Here is a 20,121-nt window from a genome sequence, read left to right on the forward strand (position 1 = left end):
ACAAACTCCACGATTTCCTCACTGCCATGTCTTCCCTCGTGCCTTTGCTTATACGCTCTCGCTCAACTGTTGCATCCTTCTTTTCTGTCTCCACTGTTGAAATCCACTTTTCTTTCATGCTGACATGTGACATCTTCCACAAAGCCCTCCCCAATCTGCCCGGGGAGAAGCTCTCCCTTTGCCCCTTGAATCTACTAACAATGTTGCTTGCATATCCTACAGCACAGGATGTTCTCTGTTGTGTATTATAATCAGGTTTATGTTTCACACATCCCGCAAGGAGGACATACACCTGCTTTATGCTTCTGCCTCAGATACTTCGCACATAAGAGGAGCTCAGTAAGTGTCTATTGAATGAATAAATGACTGAATGAAAGTCACTCTTGCCCTGCCACTAACTAAATACTGTCATGGCTTCCTCAATCAGCCATAAGTTCCCAAACATATATGGCAATGATTCTCATCTATTTTGCTTCTTTGCAGAAGTAGGAGATTAAACCATCAAGTCAGTGATAGTAAATTTCTAAAACTATACATAACTTTCCCCTGAATCTTCACATTGATGCGATTAGCCTGATTTGCCCCAAAGGACAAGATAATTTAACACTTTTTTTTAAAAAATTGTTGGTCAAAGAAACAAATTTGACACATGCCTACAGTGAAAATCAGACATCCAGAAAATACTTACAGTCCACTGTCTTGACTGCCTCTCTCCAAACTCCAAAATGTATGCAACATATTTGCCTTGCTTTTTCCTTCCTTCTGTCCCTATTTGAGTTGCAATTTGTGTGTATTCTAGGGTAATGTGGCTCTCCTATCTCTTTTGGTATATTTGTGTGTGTCACTGTTTTATAGTCAATGAGACATACAGATTCTTTTAAGAGAACATCTGTGGTTAAAGTGCTCAGAATGTTTTTAAGAGAAAGCTCCTTGTTTGCAAAGAGATCGTTTGGAATGGTGGTAACAGAGGAACTCAGTCATAATTTTCTGACTTCTGTTTTGGTATTTATGCACTTGTTTGACTTACAAATGTGCTCTGGGACAGTGAAAACAGTCACACCTGTGCAATCTTGCCTTAAAATGACAGTTCTCAAGCTCGTTCTCTGTAACTTTTTAATTCAAGAGATCATTTCCTTTACATTAAATAATTGCTCAAATAATTCTGCCAACTGCTGTGAATATTTTTACCTAAGACTTTTATCTCAGTGTGAGTTTTCAAAAATGAAAATATACACCGTTAACTTTCATTGAATTTGAAACACTTAGGCCTCAGAATTTGCATATGAAAATTATGTAGAAACTACTTAACTTAGGTGACCATTAAAAAATTAATGGAATTACAGAAGGGCAGTTATTTCACAACTTCTCAAGGAACTTGGGATGTCAGGGCAAGCCACCAAGCATCCTATTTCCATAAATAACCTAGCCTAAAGAAAGATAATTAACTGTCTGAATTTCTGTCACTGAGTTACAACTCTTGAGCAAAGATAATAGACTTCTCAGCGGTAGGGAGGTTGTCCCAGAAGGCAAGAATCTTACCTATAGCCAGTTGGTCAGCCTGTCAATAAATGCTTACTCACTGCCTGCTGTATACTAGGCACTGAGCTAAGTGGGGCTGGGTACAGTGATGACCGCTGCAGGTGCTGGTGCTGTGTGTGTGGGAGGCACATTACGCCATGTCTAGTGCATTGGTGGGGGTGGGGGGAGCAAATGTCGTGGATGCCGGACTGAGAGAGTATATGGAGAGGCAGAAGCATCACACAGCCATAGGCCACCAGGAAGGAGGGAACAGCTGAGGAGCAGCAAAGAGAAGCTAAGCAGCCCCTGTGGGGACCTGAACCTCCTTTACTTACATGGACTCAGGGGACTGAGGGAAGCTTAAAACCAATAAAGAAATGATTGTCACCAAAGTGATGGGTGTGGTCTGGAGAACAGGGAAACCAAGGTAACCTTCCTCTGCCTCTTCATGTAGGTGTGGAGCTAGCTAGCTTTTGAAAATGTGTTCTTTCCACTTTCAAGATGTCAATTGTAAAACGCCAACTCACTTTCAATTTCTGAGTTCAATCCTTATTCCTGGGAAAAGGCAAAAGTTACTTTTGTGGCCACATGAGACATTGCTTTGAAGGGTGCCTGGCCAAGATGTGCTTGGCAGTGTTGGGTCTCACCAGCACCATGGTAGAAACCCAGATTGGGGGCCAATAAGAGGAACTGTGATGTTTCCAGCCAGAAGAAGCAGAGTATGGCCCTCGGTGGGTCCTGTGCCTTCAGCGGAGGGAAGGCTTGGCTCCAGGAGTGCCTTTGGACCTGGTGATAAGGCGCTATGAAGAGAGCAGCTCTGTTTCCTGCAATTTGAACAAGCATATAAAACTTTTTGTGCTTACATTTGAAGACCTTTGCCTGCAAAAAGGAATTAGTCTGAAGAGACTCAAGTTATAACTGTGGTGCTGACATCAGCTCATTGTGTAACTGAGTTCCCCTAGCTTTGCCTCCTGGCTTCTCCTTCTGTGAAAGCAGTATTCTACAGCTAATATTGCCCAAGTCAGGAGTCCCAGCAAAGCCTTCACACAACCCCGTTTGTCAATTCTCTTCCATTGTCTCTGGAGCTCTCTCACAAACCAATAAATGTAGTTTGCTCAGAATTGGGGGGAAAAGAGACATTTTATCATGTAATATTCATTTTCACATTGCAATGTAATGCTTTAAAATCCACCAGAACATATAGATGATCATTAAAACTACAACTCCTGCGTTACAGGGAGATTGTAGCATGTTATTGATGATGTGTCTCAAATGAGTTTCGCCAGCGTGACATTGCCAACTTACCATTCTTATTTCAGCAGATAACACTGTCTCCACAAACCACCCTCCACAAAAACTGATCAGGCCAATGCCATTTGTTTTTTTTTCTTGATTCTCTTATAATAATTTTATTATTCAGACGCTTCTGGTATTTGGACTTTCAGAAACATGATCTTTGACCACAGCCAAGAAAGTATTTTGCTGGTTTATATGGCACTATTTCATGTGCAATCTGCTTCATTCAGAGGTAGGAGATGACATTACATCAGACTCCACATGACACTTCATGATCTTAGTGTCTCTTTTACTTAAAGGTAATTAAAAATGTGGTTCCGAGTTCACATTAACTTCTCTTGACTTACTATTGACTGGAGTTGCCATCTCATCACCTTCCTTCCTTTCTTTCAGATTAGGAGCTTGGCTTCTAGAAGTCTAAAATGTCAACCTCATTATGTCACTTCCAAGTTTAAAATCCTTTAATGGATTCCTAATGTCCATTGCAGTTTCCCAGTGGATAGTATTGATATTCCTAGTGGGGGACAAAATGATTTTATGAGCATACTGGCGAATGTTCTTACTACTTATATATTTATTTTACTATTTATTAAGAAAAATATATATGTTGAAAGATAAACTGAATCATATTAAAATATTAAGAGTTTCTGTGAGCAAACGTCAACTTGAACTGGGCAACGCCAAACCAGAAGTGGTTAGGAGTGTTCTACAAACAGGAACTAAGGGCAGTACTTCAGCAGAGAAGACACAGAAGCAAATCAAGGAGTTTATTTGATTGGCTATAGCTCAAGGAGTTGCTTTATTTGGGAAAGTCTCTTTAATTGTCTATGATTGCTTGTCTTCAGGTTTCAATTTCTTTTTTTTTTTTATTTTTTTTAACGTTTATTTATTTTTGAGACAGAGACAGAGCATGAACGGGGGAGGGGCAGAGAGACAGGGAGACACAGAATCGGAAGCATGCTCCAGGCTCTGAGCCATCAGCCCAGAGCCCGACGTGGGGCTCGAACTCACGGACCGTGAGATCGTGACCTGAGCTAAAGTCGGACGCTTAACCGACTGAACCACCCAGGCGCCCCCAGGTTTCAATTTCTTAATCTTGAAGCATTTATAGACTTGAGTTTTGGTTTGCTTCTATAAGCTGATAAGGCATTAGAACCGACTCAATCTAATGGCCTCCTTGTTTAATTAATTTAATGTATATTAAAGTAAAACTATAATATACAACATATTCCATCTTAATTATTATATGTTAGGAATATATTACAGATTAATAAGAATAGTATACTATCATGTTATTGTATTTTAGTAATAGCATATATATATCAAACCATTGATGTTACTACTTTGGATGAAAAGTAAAGTAAGTGAGTCAATATGGAATCCATTTTAAAAATACTGAGGAAATAATAGTCCAGGTTGCTCTTGGATGTGGCAAAGCTCATAAAGATTGTAGGAACTGGCTAAAATTTGAAGAATGTTGGCCGACTGGACACAGTTTGACTCTTCAACATGTCTCTGGCTTTATGTCTTAACATCCTTTATTTCAGCCACTCAGAACTATTTGTTGCTTCTTGAATATGGAGTTAACTGTCAGACCTCCCATTATTGAGTTCTAATGTTGCATGACTTTGGGAAAGTCACTTAAACTCTTTGGGCCTTAGTTTCCTCATCTGAGAAAGGAATATAAATAAGTGGCCTGCCCCTGATAAAGGTTTTTGAAAAAGGAACTGGAAATGCTAGTACTTTGTAAACTGCAATAAGTTGTACAAATAGAAGGGATTATATTATCTTTATTTCTCTCCCAGTGCATTGCAAGTGCTCATTAAATATGTGTTAGGGGATAAATGAGTGAATTCCACTAATGTTCAAGTTTGGAGTGACCTTTATTTAATTAATCAAGCATTCATAGGATGGCAGTGCTTCCTGCAGAAATAATGGAGAAAGCATTTTCACCTTCAAGGAGTCAATCTAAAGAGACTAACACCTAAAAAGGTGACTACAATATAGGTGTTATGTGAATGTTTTTATAATGGAGATATGAGGAGCATGAATTCAACTAGGCAAGCTTCTCCAGGAGATGTGATGCTGAGCTGAGTCTTAATAGGATGGGGAGTAGCTATCTGGGTAGATTAAGTGAGGAGGGACCTCTTGCGGAGGGAGCTTGGGCATAACTGTGGACCAGTGCTGCCTGATGGAAACATCACGTAAACCACAAATGTGAACCATATTAAACAAAAGTTCAAAGCAGCAGGTGAAATCTACTGTAATAGTATACTTTATTTAATTCAACATATCTTATTATCATTTAAAAGGTAACCAGTATTTATGGGGCACCTGGGTGCCTCAGTCGATTAAGCGTCCAACTGTTGATTTTGGCTCAGATCATGGGCTCACAGTTCATGAGTTCAAGCCCTGCACTGGACTCTGAGCTGAGCAGAGCCTGGTTGGGATTTTCTCTCTTCCTCTCTCTCTGCCTCTAACCTCCCCCCTCTCAAAATCAATAAACTTAAAAAAAATTCATCTCATAATTTTAAAAAATAATAAAAGTTAACCAATATTTTTAAATTATTAGTGAGATATTTGTGCTAAGTCTTTGAAATTTGGTGTTTATTTACACCCGTAGCATGGGTTAATTTGAACTAATCGTATTCTAAACAGTAGCCATCTGTGTCTGGTGGCTAGTGTATTTGATAGCACAGGCACAAATGACAGAGGAAAAGTCCGGAACACTAAATAAACTGAGTTCTTTGATATGCCTGTAGCATAGGCTGTATGTGAATGACTGGTGGGAGATTAAAGAGATGTAGTCAGACACTAGACCACGAAGGCCTTAGATGCCAAGTTAGGCGAGTCTCAGTTTAATCATGAAGGCATTCAGGAGCCTTTGACGCCTTTGAGAGATTTTATGTAGATCAAATTTGAGGTCTTGAAAGATTATGCTGACAACTGTATAAAGGATTGATTGGGGAGTCTCAGTGCAAAGAACATTGGTGATGTTTCTCAATCTGTTGTGGTTCTCTGCGATTAATGAAACTTTCATATAAACTCAATTAGTGAACAGCTGTTGTCAATTTTTAGCGTTTTATCAGTTTGTATCATTCAGGGAGCCTTTATGAAAATTTTAAAGGTACGGTGGGAGAGGAACAAAGAATATCAGTTTGCAACGGAGAAAATGTTGGGTATGGACACCATTCGGCTTAGGCTGAGCAGCTCCTGGTGAGGAGCTCTTTGGTCAAATAGACCTTGTCCTCCACCAACCCACTTTGTACAGGCATCATTCCATTGTAAAATGCATGTGTACAGGCCACCTGTCCTTCATGGCAAGGTGCACGCATAGCCTGAAATTCTAGATGATGTAGCTTTCCTTTGAGGTAAAAGTGCTTTTCCTAGGCATCTTGTCTAAAAAGACAAAAGTCTTAAGTCAGTTTATTATTTTACCACTATAACCTGCGTATAATTGAGTGCTTTACTTTGCTTTTCCCTTTGTGGCAGGAAACAAGCCACCTAGATATATTTTTTTCTCAAGATTGCCATTTTATGGGGTCCTTTCTTCTTCTTCCCATCTGCTCTTCCGCCATTTTTCTCCATAGCTCCCTTTTGGTTCCATTGGTTTCTACTCAAAACGACAGCATATTGATAAATTTTTATGTATTCAGGATAGAGCAAATGAACATAGAAATGTAAAATGGTGTTCTTTCAAAGTAATATGCTGTTCATGCTACCTCTTTCTTACTCTCTGGGAGCTCCCATCCTATGCTAATCCCCCTGTTAGTAACTTCAGTGTATATGGAGAGGCCGATGAGATTGGAGGCCATGAGCAGAGGGAGGTGTTGATTGATGGAGCCTCACATCTGGCCCGACTCCAGGCACCATCCCACCCACTTGTCCCCGAAGCCCAACAAGTGGTTGAAGCATGAAGTGATTTGATGATGATCATCCCCTCAGGGCATGGACGTTAGGGGTGGCTTTGCCTGGCACTGCAGCCATTTCTTAAATCTTACGTTTGAAAACTAAATTTTAAAATCTACAGTTTCTTTTTTTTATTTTTTTAATGTTTATTTATTTTTGAGAGGGAAAGAGCGTGAGCAGCAGAGGGACAGAGAGAGAGGGAGACACAGAATTTGAAGCAGGTCCAAGCTCCAAGCTGTCAGCACAAAGCCTGATGTGGGGCTCGAACCCACGAACTGTGAGACCATGACCTGAGCTGAAATCGGATGCTCAACTGACTGAGCCACCTAGGCACCCCTAAAATCTACAGTTTCTTACATTTTAAAACCATGTACTCAGATTACATGACATTGGTTAATTCGTTTTGCTCTGATTTTACTTTAGGAAATTCAGGAATGAGTGGTGGTTTGATGAGATAATAAAGACGAAGGGGAAATGAACCTTGTTCATGTAGTTGAGGAACCACCAAGATGTGAATAACTGCTGTTTTTTCTCTACCATGTCCATAGTTTACCAACTTAGTAAAATCATTAGGAAAGGCTTTTTTTTTTTTTTACTTAAAAAAAGTATATCTTTGTTTATTTATTTGTTTATTATTTTTCTTCAAATTTTAATTTCAATTCTAATTTTAAAAAAGTATCTGCATTTTGAGTGAGGTACTTCTGGGAGGCTAAATCCAGTGCCTGTCTGGCATCTGTCCATGGTACTTGAGCGCCAGTGAGGATGTTCTGTAAACTACCAAATCCCCCCCCAAAACACACCTCTGCCCAGCCTTGTGGGAGTGGGGCCAGCGAGTGGGGAGGGAGTGTGGACCACACCACTGACAGGAGAGGAAGACCTGGACTTTAACAGTTTTTCCCACTGTGCAAGTAAAACACCAGGCAATTTGCCTTTTCAAAGGTAAAAGATTTCCTTTCATGATCTCTACACACAATGTGCTCACTCATAAAAGAAGAAAAAGTAATTATGCTCTGGAAAACTGCATAAGGTCAATTCCTGTTTTTTTTTTTTGTCAATTTTCCTCTTTCAAAAGTCGATTAAAGTGATTAATAGTAAGAAGATGAGTTATCCCCATGGCAGTTTCCCAAAGAGAAGAGAAAATCCTTGCCATTACCCCACCTGGTTGGGACCATCACATGCCTTTCAGGAGTTTTGTCTCAAAAGAGAAGAAGATTTTGATGGGGCACTGACTAGGTTTTGTCTTTACATGGAAAAAAAAATTCTGGGGAAATAAAGTAGGAAGAAAAAAAAAAATCTATCCAGCCTGTGTCACTTTGCTGGGTCCTCCTTTTCCTTAACCTAGATTTCCAAATGTTCTTTGGGCAATGGGGTGAGTGAGGATTCCACAGACAGGCCCCGATTAGGATCCTTTTATCAGGGAAGAAGGGATACAAATTAGATTTAAGAACGTAATCTAACAGCATCGATAACAGGGTGGAACAGAAATACTTAGCCTTTCATTTAGAAAGTGGCCTTTCACAATTGGTGGTAAATATTCTATGATGTGTAACATGAGGAAAAACCAACTCGGAGATGAGGATGAGATGAACTTAAACCAGATTGGCTGAGAATGTGGCAAAGGGATTATTCCATGCGGAGCTCAAATGCACTTCCCTTCCTGGAAAGAAGAAACACAACTAATAAGTACTCCATAGCCCTGTATGCATGCATTTATTCATCCATCAGTCATTAATTGAGGGCCTACTAAATGTTAGGTAGATGGTGTCAGGGGGTTAAGAATAAATGATCTATACATAAAAGAAGGGAAGCAAAAAATATATAAAACAGGGAGGGAGACAAGCCATAAGAGACTCTTAAATACAGAGAACAAACTGAGGGTTGCTGGAGGAGTTTTGGGGGGGATGGGCTAAATGGATGATGGGTATTAAAGAGGGCACTTGGGATGAGCACTGGGTGTTTAATGCGTAAGTGATGAAATCACTAAATTCTATTCCTGAAATCATTATTACACTATATGTTAATTAACTTGGGTATAAATTTTCAAAAATAATAACTAAACCAAAAATAATAATCTATGATGCTGACTCAGGGGAGCTCAAATTCTCATGGCAGAAGTGGGATCGGGAATGGTTACATCCAAAGTGAAAGGGTAGGATATGTGCAAGGTGCCACAGAACCCCAGAAGCCAGGCTTTTCCTCGAGTGGAATGCTACGAGGACTTTATTCCATGGGAGGCTTTTCTTTTTAATAGAATTTAGTATTTTTTTTCATTATTGCATGTGTTACATGTGATGCTTTTGCACGAGGTTTTGCAAGTGGCTCTATTTTATAAAATAATGGCAGGGAAAACATGTGGGAAACGTACATCATCGACAGTACTTTTCTGATTTGAAGCTAAACCTGTGTGTGAGAAAAGAAATGTATCAAATCAGCCCCTGGAATGGAAAATGGTGGCCTTTTTCTGCTAAATACCTCGCCCAGGCTCTGCATATTACTCCCTGCCCCCAACACATTTTCATTTTCTTGCAACCAGTAGCCCAAAAGGAAGTGTGACGTTTTCCCTGATGAGGATATTTTGGTTTATTTGATCCTGGGAAGCCTCTGTGGGCTTTAAGGGTTGTGCCAGCTCTCAGGAGTAAAGCGCGTGCGGCTGGTGCCCCTCCTGGTGACCTTCGCGGCCATCTGGGCCGGGGCCTGCTTCTGCCCGCTAGCCCAGCAGGGCAGGGCCTCTGCCGTGAGTTTGCAGATGCTTTGCTCGGACCCCGCTTCCGTGACTCACGCCATCTGTTGGTAATTTGTCGTTATTCTGGAGTAAGGGTTTTTCAAAGGCCTCAATCTCTGGAGTCCCTCCGTGAGATGCACTGTCTGACCCCAGTTTTCTGACACCAGCCTCCCATCTGGGCCAGGCCCCAGCACTGAGTCAAGCTGCCATGAATGTAATGATAATGTTCTTTGCACATTAGAGAGCTTCACACCAAGTTCCTGCCCCCTCTTGAGCGAGTTACGCTCTTTGTGGGACTTGTTTGAAGTTCGGCCAAGCTGGCAGCCATGGGGTTCCATTTTTACAAGCTCTAGCAGCAGTAGGCTGTCCTTTGTGTCACCATGCCATCTGCTTAGCTTTTTCCCTCTTCCAACTGTAAGCAAAATGAGCTACCTAAACCAAAAATGCACGCCCCCCATGAAAACACATTTGCATCAAGTCAACCTAAATGATACTGTTTTGCCTGTTCTAAACCACATTCCCTTCTCATACCTCCTTAAGAAATCTTATTTTCTCCAAAAATGTAGACAATAATAATGAATATATATTAACTTTTTTCTACATACCAGGCACTGTGCTATATGTTTTATGCTCTCATGATTTCATGTTATCCTCACAAAAACCCAATGCAGGAGGCACTGTTCCTATTGTATATAAGGAAATTGAAACTCAGAGGAGTAAAATGACTTACCCATGACCATGCCACTGGTGAAACCAAAGTCTCAAGTCCATTGCCTGATTCCTGAGTGCAAGAGTTTAGCTTTTTGTGTGTCCTTCTCCCATCTTGATATTAATTGCCCAGTGCTTTGAGTTTCAGTGCCTTTGACTAATTAATTCCTCAGGTCTCAAAAATAGCATCACACATCTATTGGTAATTCCCAGTCATTAGTCCACCCCAAAAAAAATATTTATTGAGAACCTATTTTGTGCCATGCACCACATGGAGACCTGAGTAGCCAGTTAGGAAGAAGTCTTATTTCATGGAGCTTATAGCATTATTTACTTCACAAACTTCTATAAGCAATAGTGTACTGTCACTGTGTTAGAGACTGGGGCTATAAAGTCAAAAACAGCACCATCCCTTAACTGTGTTATATTCGCGGTTAATCTTTCTAGTATGTCAGGACTCTCAGGAGTCACAGTTCCCGGATTAGGAATCGGAAGAGCTGGAGGCCAGCACCAGTATTCATTGTGTATGTTCTGGCCAAATCTTTGAACTTATCATTCATTTGGTTTCTTCATCTATTGAACATGTGAGGTTACCTCCAGCTCTGGGAAAATCATTTCTACTCTAACTGAACTAAACTTTGGAGAACGTTAGGGTTTAGAACTGTGGGGAAAGAGAAAAGCAGTAAGTCTCAATTCATAAGAAAAGCAGGAAAAACTTCAAGAATTATATTAAGCAGAAAGCTTTTGGCTTCAAATAACAGAAAACAGCACCAGTGACTTAAAAAATTAGGAACTTATTTTCTCACATAAAAAGCAGTCAGAGGATAAGTGTTTCTGATGTTTTTTCAGTTGTTCAACAATGGACCTAGTTTCTTTCCAGGTTTCCAATCTGTCACCCTTAGTATGGTGGCCTTTTATCCTCAAAGTTATCGCCTTGTGATTACAAGATGGTTCCCTTTGTTTGCAGAATTATTTTCTTGTAATGATATCCAATGCAAAAAGAAGCCATAAGAGAAAAAGCCTTTCTCCCTACTGTGGCATCTTTGTTGTTTCTGTTGTGTGTTTTTTGCTTTTTGTTTTTCACTCTGGAAAAGAAGCCAGTCTCCAGCTGAATTTTCCTTTTTATCTCATTGGCTAGAACATTGGTAATATGTCAAGCCCTAAACCAATCGTAATCAATCCTTTGGATTTGAAGAGGGGGCTTCTGCTTTTTCTGAAGTCGTGGGATCCCCACTAGCTACAATATCTGGGTTGATTTATGAGGAGGAAAGTGATTTATAAGGGAAAAAAGGGTGTCTGTCATAGAGAGTTGGGTGGAAGCAGACACCATAGCAGTGGTCATTTAGCCCTAGAAAAGCCAGGAACATTTGAAGAAACTGCAACAACTGGGAATACTCAAGAGGTTAATGCTAAGAAGACAGATACTAAAGAAAAGTTTTTCTGTCCAAAAAGATCTTGTTACCAGAGGATATAGTCCATAGAAAACAAAGGTAGGGGACGAAATTGCTACTGAGAGATAGGAACTCCTCATGACCGGCTTGTATTTGGAATGGAGAAGGACCAGCTACAACTTCTCTTGCATCTTAAATTTGGACACTGTTGAAGTAATTAACAAGGCAGACTGAGATTCAGTGGAGCAGCCTGAAAGACCCTCAGCCTTCTCAAAGTCTTTATCGAACCGGGCACCAGGATACAAAAAAGAACAAAATATAGCCCACTCGCAAGCACAAAAAATTTATATTTTTATACATTTTAAATTTAAATTGTAGAACAATGAATGCTTTGCTAGAGGTATGCACAGAATACAGATGGACCACTGAGAAGGGATTGGCCCATTCTTTGAATGGGACAAATGAGGATTTGGGGAGGTAGACTGGAAATCACATTTAAGCTGTACTCTGAAGGGGGAAAAAAAAGAGGCATTCAGAGTTGAAACATAGGAGAAGGGCAGTCTCGTCCAAGGAAATCTTACAACAGAAGTTAAAGTCCTCTGAATGTTTTTTTAGGGGATATTTAATAGTAACACTTTCAGGACCCAAAGAACCGACGACACTTACATCCACTACTTGGAAAACCTGTGCTCTTTTTCTTTGTTGAGATACACTGCGGCTGTAGCTTCAGAATGTTGAGGTGGTGGATGTTTGTCTGTGTCTGCTTGCTGATGAGCTGAGAAGCCTCCATGGCTGGTACAGTGGGCAAGGAGTCCCAAATGAATGGAGGAGATATCATGTGTTCAATTTCCCACCTCTGTCACCACAAGATCTTGTTTCCCTCACATCTTCACACTTCCACGTCCATATTTATGAGCCCATCTTACCCAGTAAACTTCACCTCCTTAACAGTGGGGTGTGTGTCATTACATCTTTGCTTTCCCTGTGCTTTTGCACAAGACTGGACACACTATCAATGTTCAAAACATGGACGTGGAACAAATGGATGATTGAAAAATGAAGTGAGAAGTTGACCAAGGGTGACCTTTATGTTGGCCGCGTGGGCAATTGGAACTTATCAAGTAGTCTCCTGGCTTCACTCTATTAACCATATCTGGCTCAGGATGTTTTACCTGAGTAGAAGTTGTAAAATGTGTCAGTAGATGGGAGAGTAAAAGCAGATCTCCCTATAATTAGATAAGTGTAACACATGAGGGTCTGGATAGAACCAGACTACCACCTAAGCCCACTTAAAATGGGTGAAGAGATGAAATGAGCAAGGAGCAAACATTTATTCAAACTGGTCATGAAAAGAATCACGATATAGGGGGTTAAATTATAGACTCCGGCCCGCCCTCATGGATTTGAATCCCAGCTTCATTGGTTCCTGGTTGTATGACTTTGGGCAAATCACTTAATCCCTCCATGCCTCAGTTTTATCATCTACAAAATAGGAATGAAAATAGTAACTACCTCAGAGGGTCGTTGTGAGGAGTAAATGAATATATGTGTGTTGTTTCATATCACCACGTGCCTGGCAAATAGTGGACACTATACAAGTGTTAACTACTTGAGCTTCAAAGCAACCCTAGGAAATAAAAACTACTTTACAGCTTAGAGAAGTTAAATGAGGATCTGGATCTTCTAGATCAAGTAAGTAGCAAGTGACAGAATCAGATTTAAAATTCAGATCTGACACTTGAACCCCTATTGTAAGAAATTTGAATGACCACAGATTACTCTGTTAGTGGCAATCTGTTGACCTTAACAAGGCTGTCTAGTAGCTTAGGCTTCCATAGGGATTTTTTTCTTTAATGAACCTGATATTTCTACATAAAACACATAAACAACAGACACCTCTTTCTGCCTGGGATCATGAAATTATGGAATCACAAATTTGAGCCATCGGTCAATCATGGCTCCTCACCTCTGGACCAACAGCTGGTAGAAATTTCCTAACATTTAAAACTATCTTGGGTGAAGGAGCATTTTTTTAGATTTCCAATCTACTATAAAACTGAATTTTTGGGGCGCCTGGGTGGCGCAGTCGGTTAAGCGTCCGACTTCAGCCAGGTCACGATCTCGCGGTCCGTGAGTTCGAGCCCCGCGTCAGGCTCTGGGCTGATGGCTCGGAGCCTGGAGCCTGTTTCCGATTCTGTGTCTCCCTCTCTCTCTGCCCCTCCCCCGTTCATGCTCTGTCTCTCTCTGTCCCAAAAATAAATAAACGTTGAAAAAAAAAAATTTAAAAATAAAAAAAAAAAAAAACTGAATTTTTATAAAATACAATAAAAAAATTGATTACTAGAAAGAGGAAACAGAAAACAAACAACATTGAAACTCCAAATCTTGTATTACGTTCAATGAGCAAATTGCTGCAGAAGTTTCTACATGATTATTTTCAGTTCCTGTACTTATCTTTCCATGGATCTATACCAACCGCCAGTCACTGGTCCACAGACCACACTCTGGGTATCTGATTGAAAGGACTTTCATGAAGAGTTAGTCACTTCTGAGGCAGAAATTTTACACATTCTTATTTGCTCTTTGCTTATAAGGAAATTACTCCGACTCCTATAGATTTTCCTATTCAAACATTGACCTGATGTTTGCAAGGCGCCCTGAAGAATTTCAGTCCATCGTCAGAGAGCATTAGAAGAATGCTCTAAAGAAAATTAAAAGCAAACAAAAAATCACAGCTTCGGCAGTTGATCTTTTGCTGGGCACAAGATAGATGTTAAAGTCACTTTTAACAAAGGGTTGAGGGAGCTCCTGAAAGACAGGACGCACTTCAGAAACACTATTTTAGCACAGAACTAGTCCAAATCCCTAAGGGGAATCCCTGGACCTCATGAATGAGATGAATCCATTTTTGAGTCATGTGGAGGTTTTTACCCCTTAGCCTATATTCCTGACTCACACCAAACTTTCTTGACAACTTTTCCCTGAAATCCAAACTCAGATTTGGACTGCCACCATCTTCCCACGTCTGGGATGAGACATTGAAGGACAGGATGAAAGAAGCCAGGCAAAGAGAGTTTATTCCCAGGCAACCTTGCTGTTACATTTCCTATCAAAGCTCCACTTGATATTTCATTTCCTTTTATTTTTATTTAGCAAATATTTCCACTGTGCTTATTGTGTATTGGGTACTATTTGAACTCACTTAATCCTCATGACGACCCTATGAGAGAGGTTCTATTATTCTCCTCATTTTATAGATGAAGAAACTAAGGTACAGAGCATCTAAGCAATATCCCAAGGTCACACAGCTGGGTTTTTATCTGTGTCAATATATCTCCTCCTCTGGGGTTAAAAGGAAAGGTAAAGGGAAGGGCTTAGAATGAGCAGGAGTAATAGAAGCCTGAGGAGAACCGAGAAATTGTCAAGATTCCCGGCATGAGAAAACATCCAATCTCAGAAATAACAAAAGGGGATTTGCGTCACAGTAAGGGAAGACAGATTTAAGTGAGTGGTAGGATTGGTACGTAATATGAGAAAAGAGAACCAAAAGCACATATACATCATAACAAACTCACATCAAAGGACATAACAAATATATCTGTAACAATAATAATAAAATTCCTGTACTTTTTTGAATGTCTACTATATAGCAGCTTATATGTGTACCTTTGTTTAATCCTTCACAACCCGAAGAGAAAGACAGTATTATCCCCATTTTTCAGATGAAAAAGTTAAAAGGGGTATAATGACTTGCTCAGAGTCTTATAGCTACTAATTGGCAGAGCCAAAATTTCTATCAAGTTCCATCTTGACTCCAAATCACAGGCCATTCTTACCATACAATCAGCTAGTGACCCTGTGCCATTGAGGAACGGGTTAAGAACATCTTAAATCTGTTTGTCAAGTCAATATGTGCCCAAGAAGTGTCAGAATTGTGGCACCTACAGATAAAACTAAACTAGTTATTTGTTGCTTTCAATTGGGAAAACCCAAGAAAGATAAAACTAGCTACCCATTAACTAGATACAGAACACTTCCATTTCATGTAAGTGGTAATGTCATATGCACCTTGCAGGAGGAATATGTGACACAATGGCTGAGAATATGACCTCACTGAAACCCCTGGGTATCTGTCTCTCTTACACCAGGTTGCGTGTGGTCTGTTGAAGATGAAATGTTACTGATCCTGACTCCTATCTGATGCCCTGGATGGATGACCCACTAGGGTTATTGGGTTCTGCCAACATTATTTCCATCCTAGATCTACATAAAGTTTGTTGCCAGATAGAGTTGGTTCCTGAGACCAGACCAGAGGGTGTTTTTATTACTCCACAGGGCTTGTATCAATCCATGCCCTTCCTTTTACAATAAGCTTTGGTCCAGCTTTTCTTTTCAGCTCTTGGTAACAATCAGTTGATTGTGTGGGAATGTTTGCAGTTGCATATGTAGATGTTAAGCCTTAATGAGTGCAGAATTGGAATTCTATCTAGGATATTCACAGTTTATCTAAAGCATTTCAAGAAGATAATAAAAGCCAAATAATTCCAGGATGGGTCATAAAGAGCGATACTCTTGGAATGCAAAGTGAAATTGTGAAAATAGCATTGGTCGGAGTTAAAAAAAAAAAAAAGGAAAAGGAAGCCCCATACATTCTTAGAATTGGCAAGTTACTTCCCCATAATTACATACTTGCTTGGAACCCTAGTCTTATCTCTCTTTGAATGACCTCCCAGTTAAAAATAACCAGATAAAGTATCTTGGATTCCAAAATGCCAGGAATCTTTTGACCAGGTGAAGTCTCATCTTTCCAGATACCTGATGTTAAGTTACCTGAGATGAACATGTACATTTTATTTGGTAAGACAGTGGTAACATGGGTGTTGTTAAAGTATTGCTGTAAGAGAGGCACCTGGGTGGCTCAGTCAGTTAAGCATCCAAATCTGGCTCAGGTCATGATCTCATGGTTCATGAGTTCAAGCCTGGCATAGGGCTCTGTGCTGACTGCTCAGAGCCTGGAACCTGCTTCTCTCTCTCTGCCCCTCCCCCACTCATTCTCTCTGTCTCTGTCTCTCTCTCTCTCTCTCTCTCTCTCTCTCTCAAAAATAAATAAACATTAAAACAATTTTTTTTAAGTATTGCTGTAAGATAGTGGAGGAAGGAAACTTTCTGTAACTTGCTTAAGAGGAGAAATTATTCTAAATTGCCAGCTGGCTATGATTCAGAAGTGTTGCCCTGGACCACTGCCTTACTGTTTCTGAGGGTGCAGTAAGAAAAGAAATCATCTGTAGTGTGGAGAGAAAGCAGGATTAAATAGATGGAGATTTCATGGAGAGAGTTGAGGTTAAAGAGGGATAAAACAGCAACAAGCACTTATAATGTGTGCTTGCGTCTGTGACTAGATGTCCATTCAGTTTGGACCAGAAAGTATACTCCATGCACACAACAGGCATCATCAAGCTTCCACCGCTGTTGGAATATGCACATGTGACAGTCGTGTCTTAGCTCTCCCGTTCTGCTCTCAACACAGACATAGCTAATCAATCCTAGCACTCCTTTCTGCCGTACCAGGATTTGGCACCAAAATCCTTCTCACCCAAGTGCTCCAGAGATCCTCTCAAACTGTGACAATTGGCACATGAATTAAAACCTGTTTGTCTTCTCTGGCCACCACTGATAATGCAAAGATGAATAAAACAGCACCTGACCTCAAACAGTTCTCAGACTGTTGTGGGAAGCAGACCTAGCAACGGTGGCTTACAATATTGCACAATGAAATAGCAGAATTATACATTCAGTGGTGTGGGAACACAGAAGGAAGAGTAGCTGTCTATTCTTGAAGGAGTACTTCCTGGAGGAAATGAATATGAATGAGATTAGGAGGAGGAGAGAGTTCACTCCTCAGTCGATGTGGGATAGGCACAGGCACGGGAGCTCTAAATAGCATGCCTGTGAGGGTGCTTTCTCAGCCTAGGCTCTGAGTCGGGAAATGGCGAGGATGAAAGGAGTGGAGGTGGGAGGCAGGACTCAGGTCAAGAGCTGCCCCTCCTTCATTACCAGATAAGATCTTAAGGACTTTTTTTTTTTTTTTTGGTAGAAGAATTCCCAGTCTGAGGCATATAAGACCCCTTGGGAGCCATGATATTATTACAATGACTTCATGAATTCAGCACACACTGAGTAGCCCTTGATAACATGGTAAATGTTTCACATGTGTGTGTACTTCTATAATGTCACTGCTAAGAACTCACCACGCACTTGGAGCAGAAGGTTAAGGAAAAAGAAGGCTTTCCCCCTCAACAGTTTAACCTGAAGTGCCACAAACAAAACACTATGGGCTTAAAGGTACCAGATGGAGAATTTATTTAATTGTGAAAATTCCCATGCAAGCTGGGAAAAGGTGGGGAGTTTGGATGAGTTCTGGCATCTGAACATCTACTCAGGGGGCTTTTATAATTCATTGTGTATGTTACATAACCAGGTTACTTCTTTTTTTGAAAACTGTATAAATTTAGTTTGGGTTCACAAGCTCATGGTATGTGTTACCACCATAGCCTTTTCCTGACAACCCAGGGTATTTGAACTTAGGTTCCTTCTCTGAGAGGTCATGATATTTAAATAAATACTCAACAAAGGAAATATGCTCAGCCATTGATCTGACCAATAGTTCAACCTTGGAAGAAGGTCTGGAACACTGTTATCACTAAAGTAGCATCATTAAGGATCAGCGACCATTCTCACTTTTAGTTGGGGGTAGCATCGCTCAAAGCCCAGGGAATAAGCAACACTTCTGGATTTATTCTTCAAAACATTGAATATTAGCCAGTCCTCACCTCATTACCCGAGTTAATATTACAACAATCTCTTATATTTGTACAGGACAGTTGGCCAAACACTTTCTCTCAAGTACATTATCTCATTTGGTGCTCATAATAACTATTCAGTGTAGATGGAAAGGTACTATTAAACCTATTTTAGTGGTAAGTATTGCCATTATCCTGAATCTGGATTTATTTTTTTAACAAATACCCGAGAACAACAACAACAACAACAACAAAAACAAAAACAAAAACACGCAACCAAATACCTATACAAACAGAACGAAACAGAAAATTGAATCATTATCTGCAGTGAGAATCAAGTGTTTTAGCCCTTTCCCATCCCATGCCAGTTAAGTCATAGAGAGATTACACAGGGTTTAGGAGAAGCCTGTAATACTTTGCAAGGTGAGTTGACACCCCAATGATGAATCGAGCGAACCTAATAACAAACCGGGTCCCATGGCAACCAGGCGGCATGCAATTTGAGGAATTATCCCAATTTGAAACATTGCTATTAATAGCACATGTTCATAAGTACAAAATGTACCAGAAAGCATGAAGAGTGAAGTCAAATTTGTAAGAAACTGAAGAAAAGGGAAGGAGGTTGAAATGAATAAGGCCAGGAAGGAGAAAGGAAAGAGGTGCTAGTTGCCAGGGAGAGGTGAATTAGGGGACGCGTCATTAGTCCAGTCCACCAAAGGAGAGAAATTGCAGGAATTGTTGTCAGTTCTTTTTCTAGACAACATTTTGATAGATGCAGCAGCAAAGTGTACCGAAATGACATCTATTTATACAAAAGTAGTAAAAAAAACCAAAAAACAACAACAACAAAAACACAGCTTCTATAGAAGATTTTAGGTGTGTAGAGTTTCATGGTGACTTGATTTTTACCAAGGGCTCTGCACTAAATTTACTGCTTCTTTCATTTTATTGATACTATAATGGAATTTGATACACTCTAATTCAGAAACTAAAATGTTTATTCATTTCATATGCCAGTACAAAACCCAATCAAGAATAAATATTGCCCCTCCCAAAGCTACACTCATACAGAATGATAATTGCTTTGCAAAGGAATAAACAAGTTTGAGATGAGGGTGCTATTCTTTGCTATCAGCCAATGAAGCAGTTTTTGAAATGGGGCTCTTTATCCAGATTTTTCTTAGAGAATTGTTTGGGTGTTTCTATCCTGCAAGGAAAAACACTGAGGACTTGGTAACTGTCGTTCCCATCTATTGATAAGTTTGCACGAGTGCTTGAAAACATCATCTGTAATCTTTATAAAGGTGTAGCAATGAATAGTTTCAACAGAGATATTTTATGGGGCAGTCTAGCTTAACAGCTAGAAGCATAGGCTTTGAAGAAATATGGGTCTGTGTTCAGGTCACAAAGAACACGTTTAGGTCCGGGCTTCTGTTTACTAACTGACATGATGTAGGTAAGTTATTGAACCCCTGTAAGCTTCTTCTCATTTATTCTTAGGATTTATTGGGAATTCACATGATCCATTTGAGCCATTCAGCATAGAAATGGTCATGTAGTCAGTGTTCATTTAAAAAATCATTTGTAGGGGCGCCTATGTGCCTCAGTCAGTTAAGCATCCAACTCTCATTCGGCTCAGGTCATGATCTTACAGTCGTGGAATCGAAGCCCACACTGGGTGTGAAGCCTGCTTAAGAGTCTCTCTCTCCCCCTCTCTTTCTCTGCCCCTCCCCCACTCTCTCTTTCTCTCTCTCTCAAAATAAATAAACATTTTAAA

General features: G+C 40.2%; 1 protein-coding gene and 2 long non-coding RNA genes across 23 annotated transcripts in view; 2 read left to right on the top strand and 1 right to left on the bottom strand.

The window, feature by feature from the left end:
- AIG1 (androgen induced 1) overlaps positions 1-20,121 on the top strand; it is a 245,402-nt gene that overhangs the window by 140,929 nt on the left and 84,352 nt on the right. The window lies entirely within an intron of this gene.
- Positions 1-20,121, bottom strand: part of LOC147581259 (uncharacterized) — a 169,760-nt gene that overhangs the window by 12,985 nt on the left and 136,654 nt on the right. For 2 of the 10 annotated variants that reach the window (XR_015251600.1, XR_015251587.1), the window contains exon 4: positions 3,162-3,328. The exons of 5 other annotated variants lie outside the window; for them this stretch is intronic. This is a non-coding gene — a long non-coding RNA (uncharacterized LOC147581259). Of the gene's footprint in view, positions 1-619; positions 3,329-5,395; positions 8,381-20,121 lie in introns of those variants that run through there. 3 more of the 10 variants (XR_015251589.1, XR_015251588.1, XR_015251596.1) reach the window with 3 other exon arrangements.
- On the top strand, positions 2,188-13,058 carry LOC147581260 (uncharacterized). The gene is made up of 2 exons (XR_015251604.1): positions 2,188-3,659; positions 3,894-13,058. It is a non-coding gene; the product is annotated as an uncharacterized LOC147581260 (long non-coding RNA).

Source organism: Puma concolor, chromosome B2, assembly GCF_028749965.1.
Source record: "Puma concolor isolate L17-30 chromosome B2, mPumCon1.1.hap2, whole genome shotgun sequence".
Taxonomy (NCBI): Eukaryota; Metazoa; Chordata; class Mammalia; order Carnivora; family Felidae; genus Puma; species Puma concolor.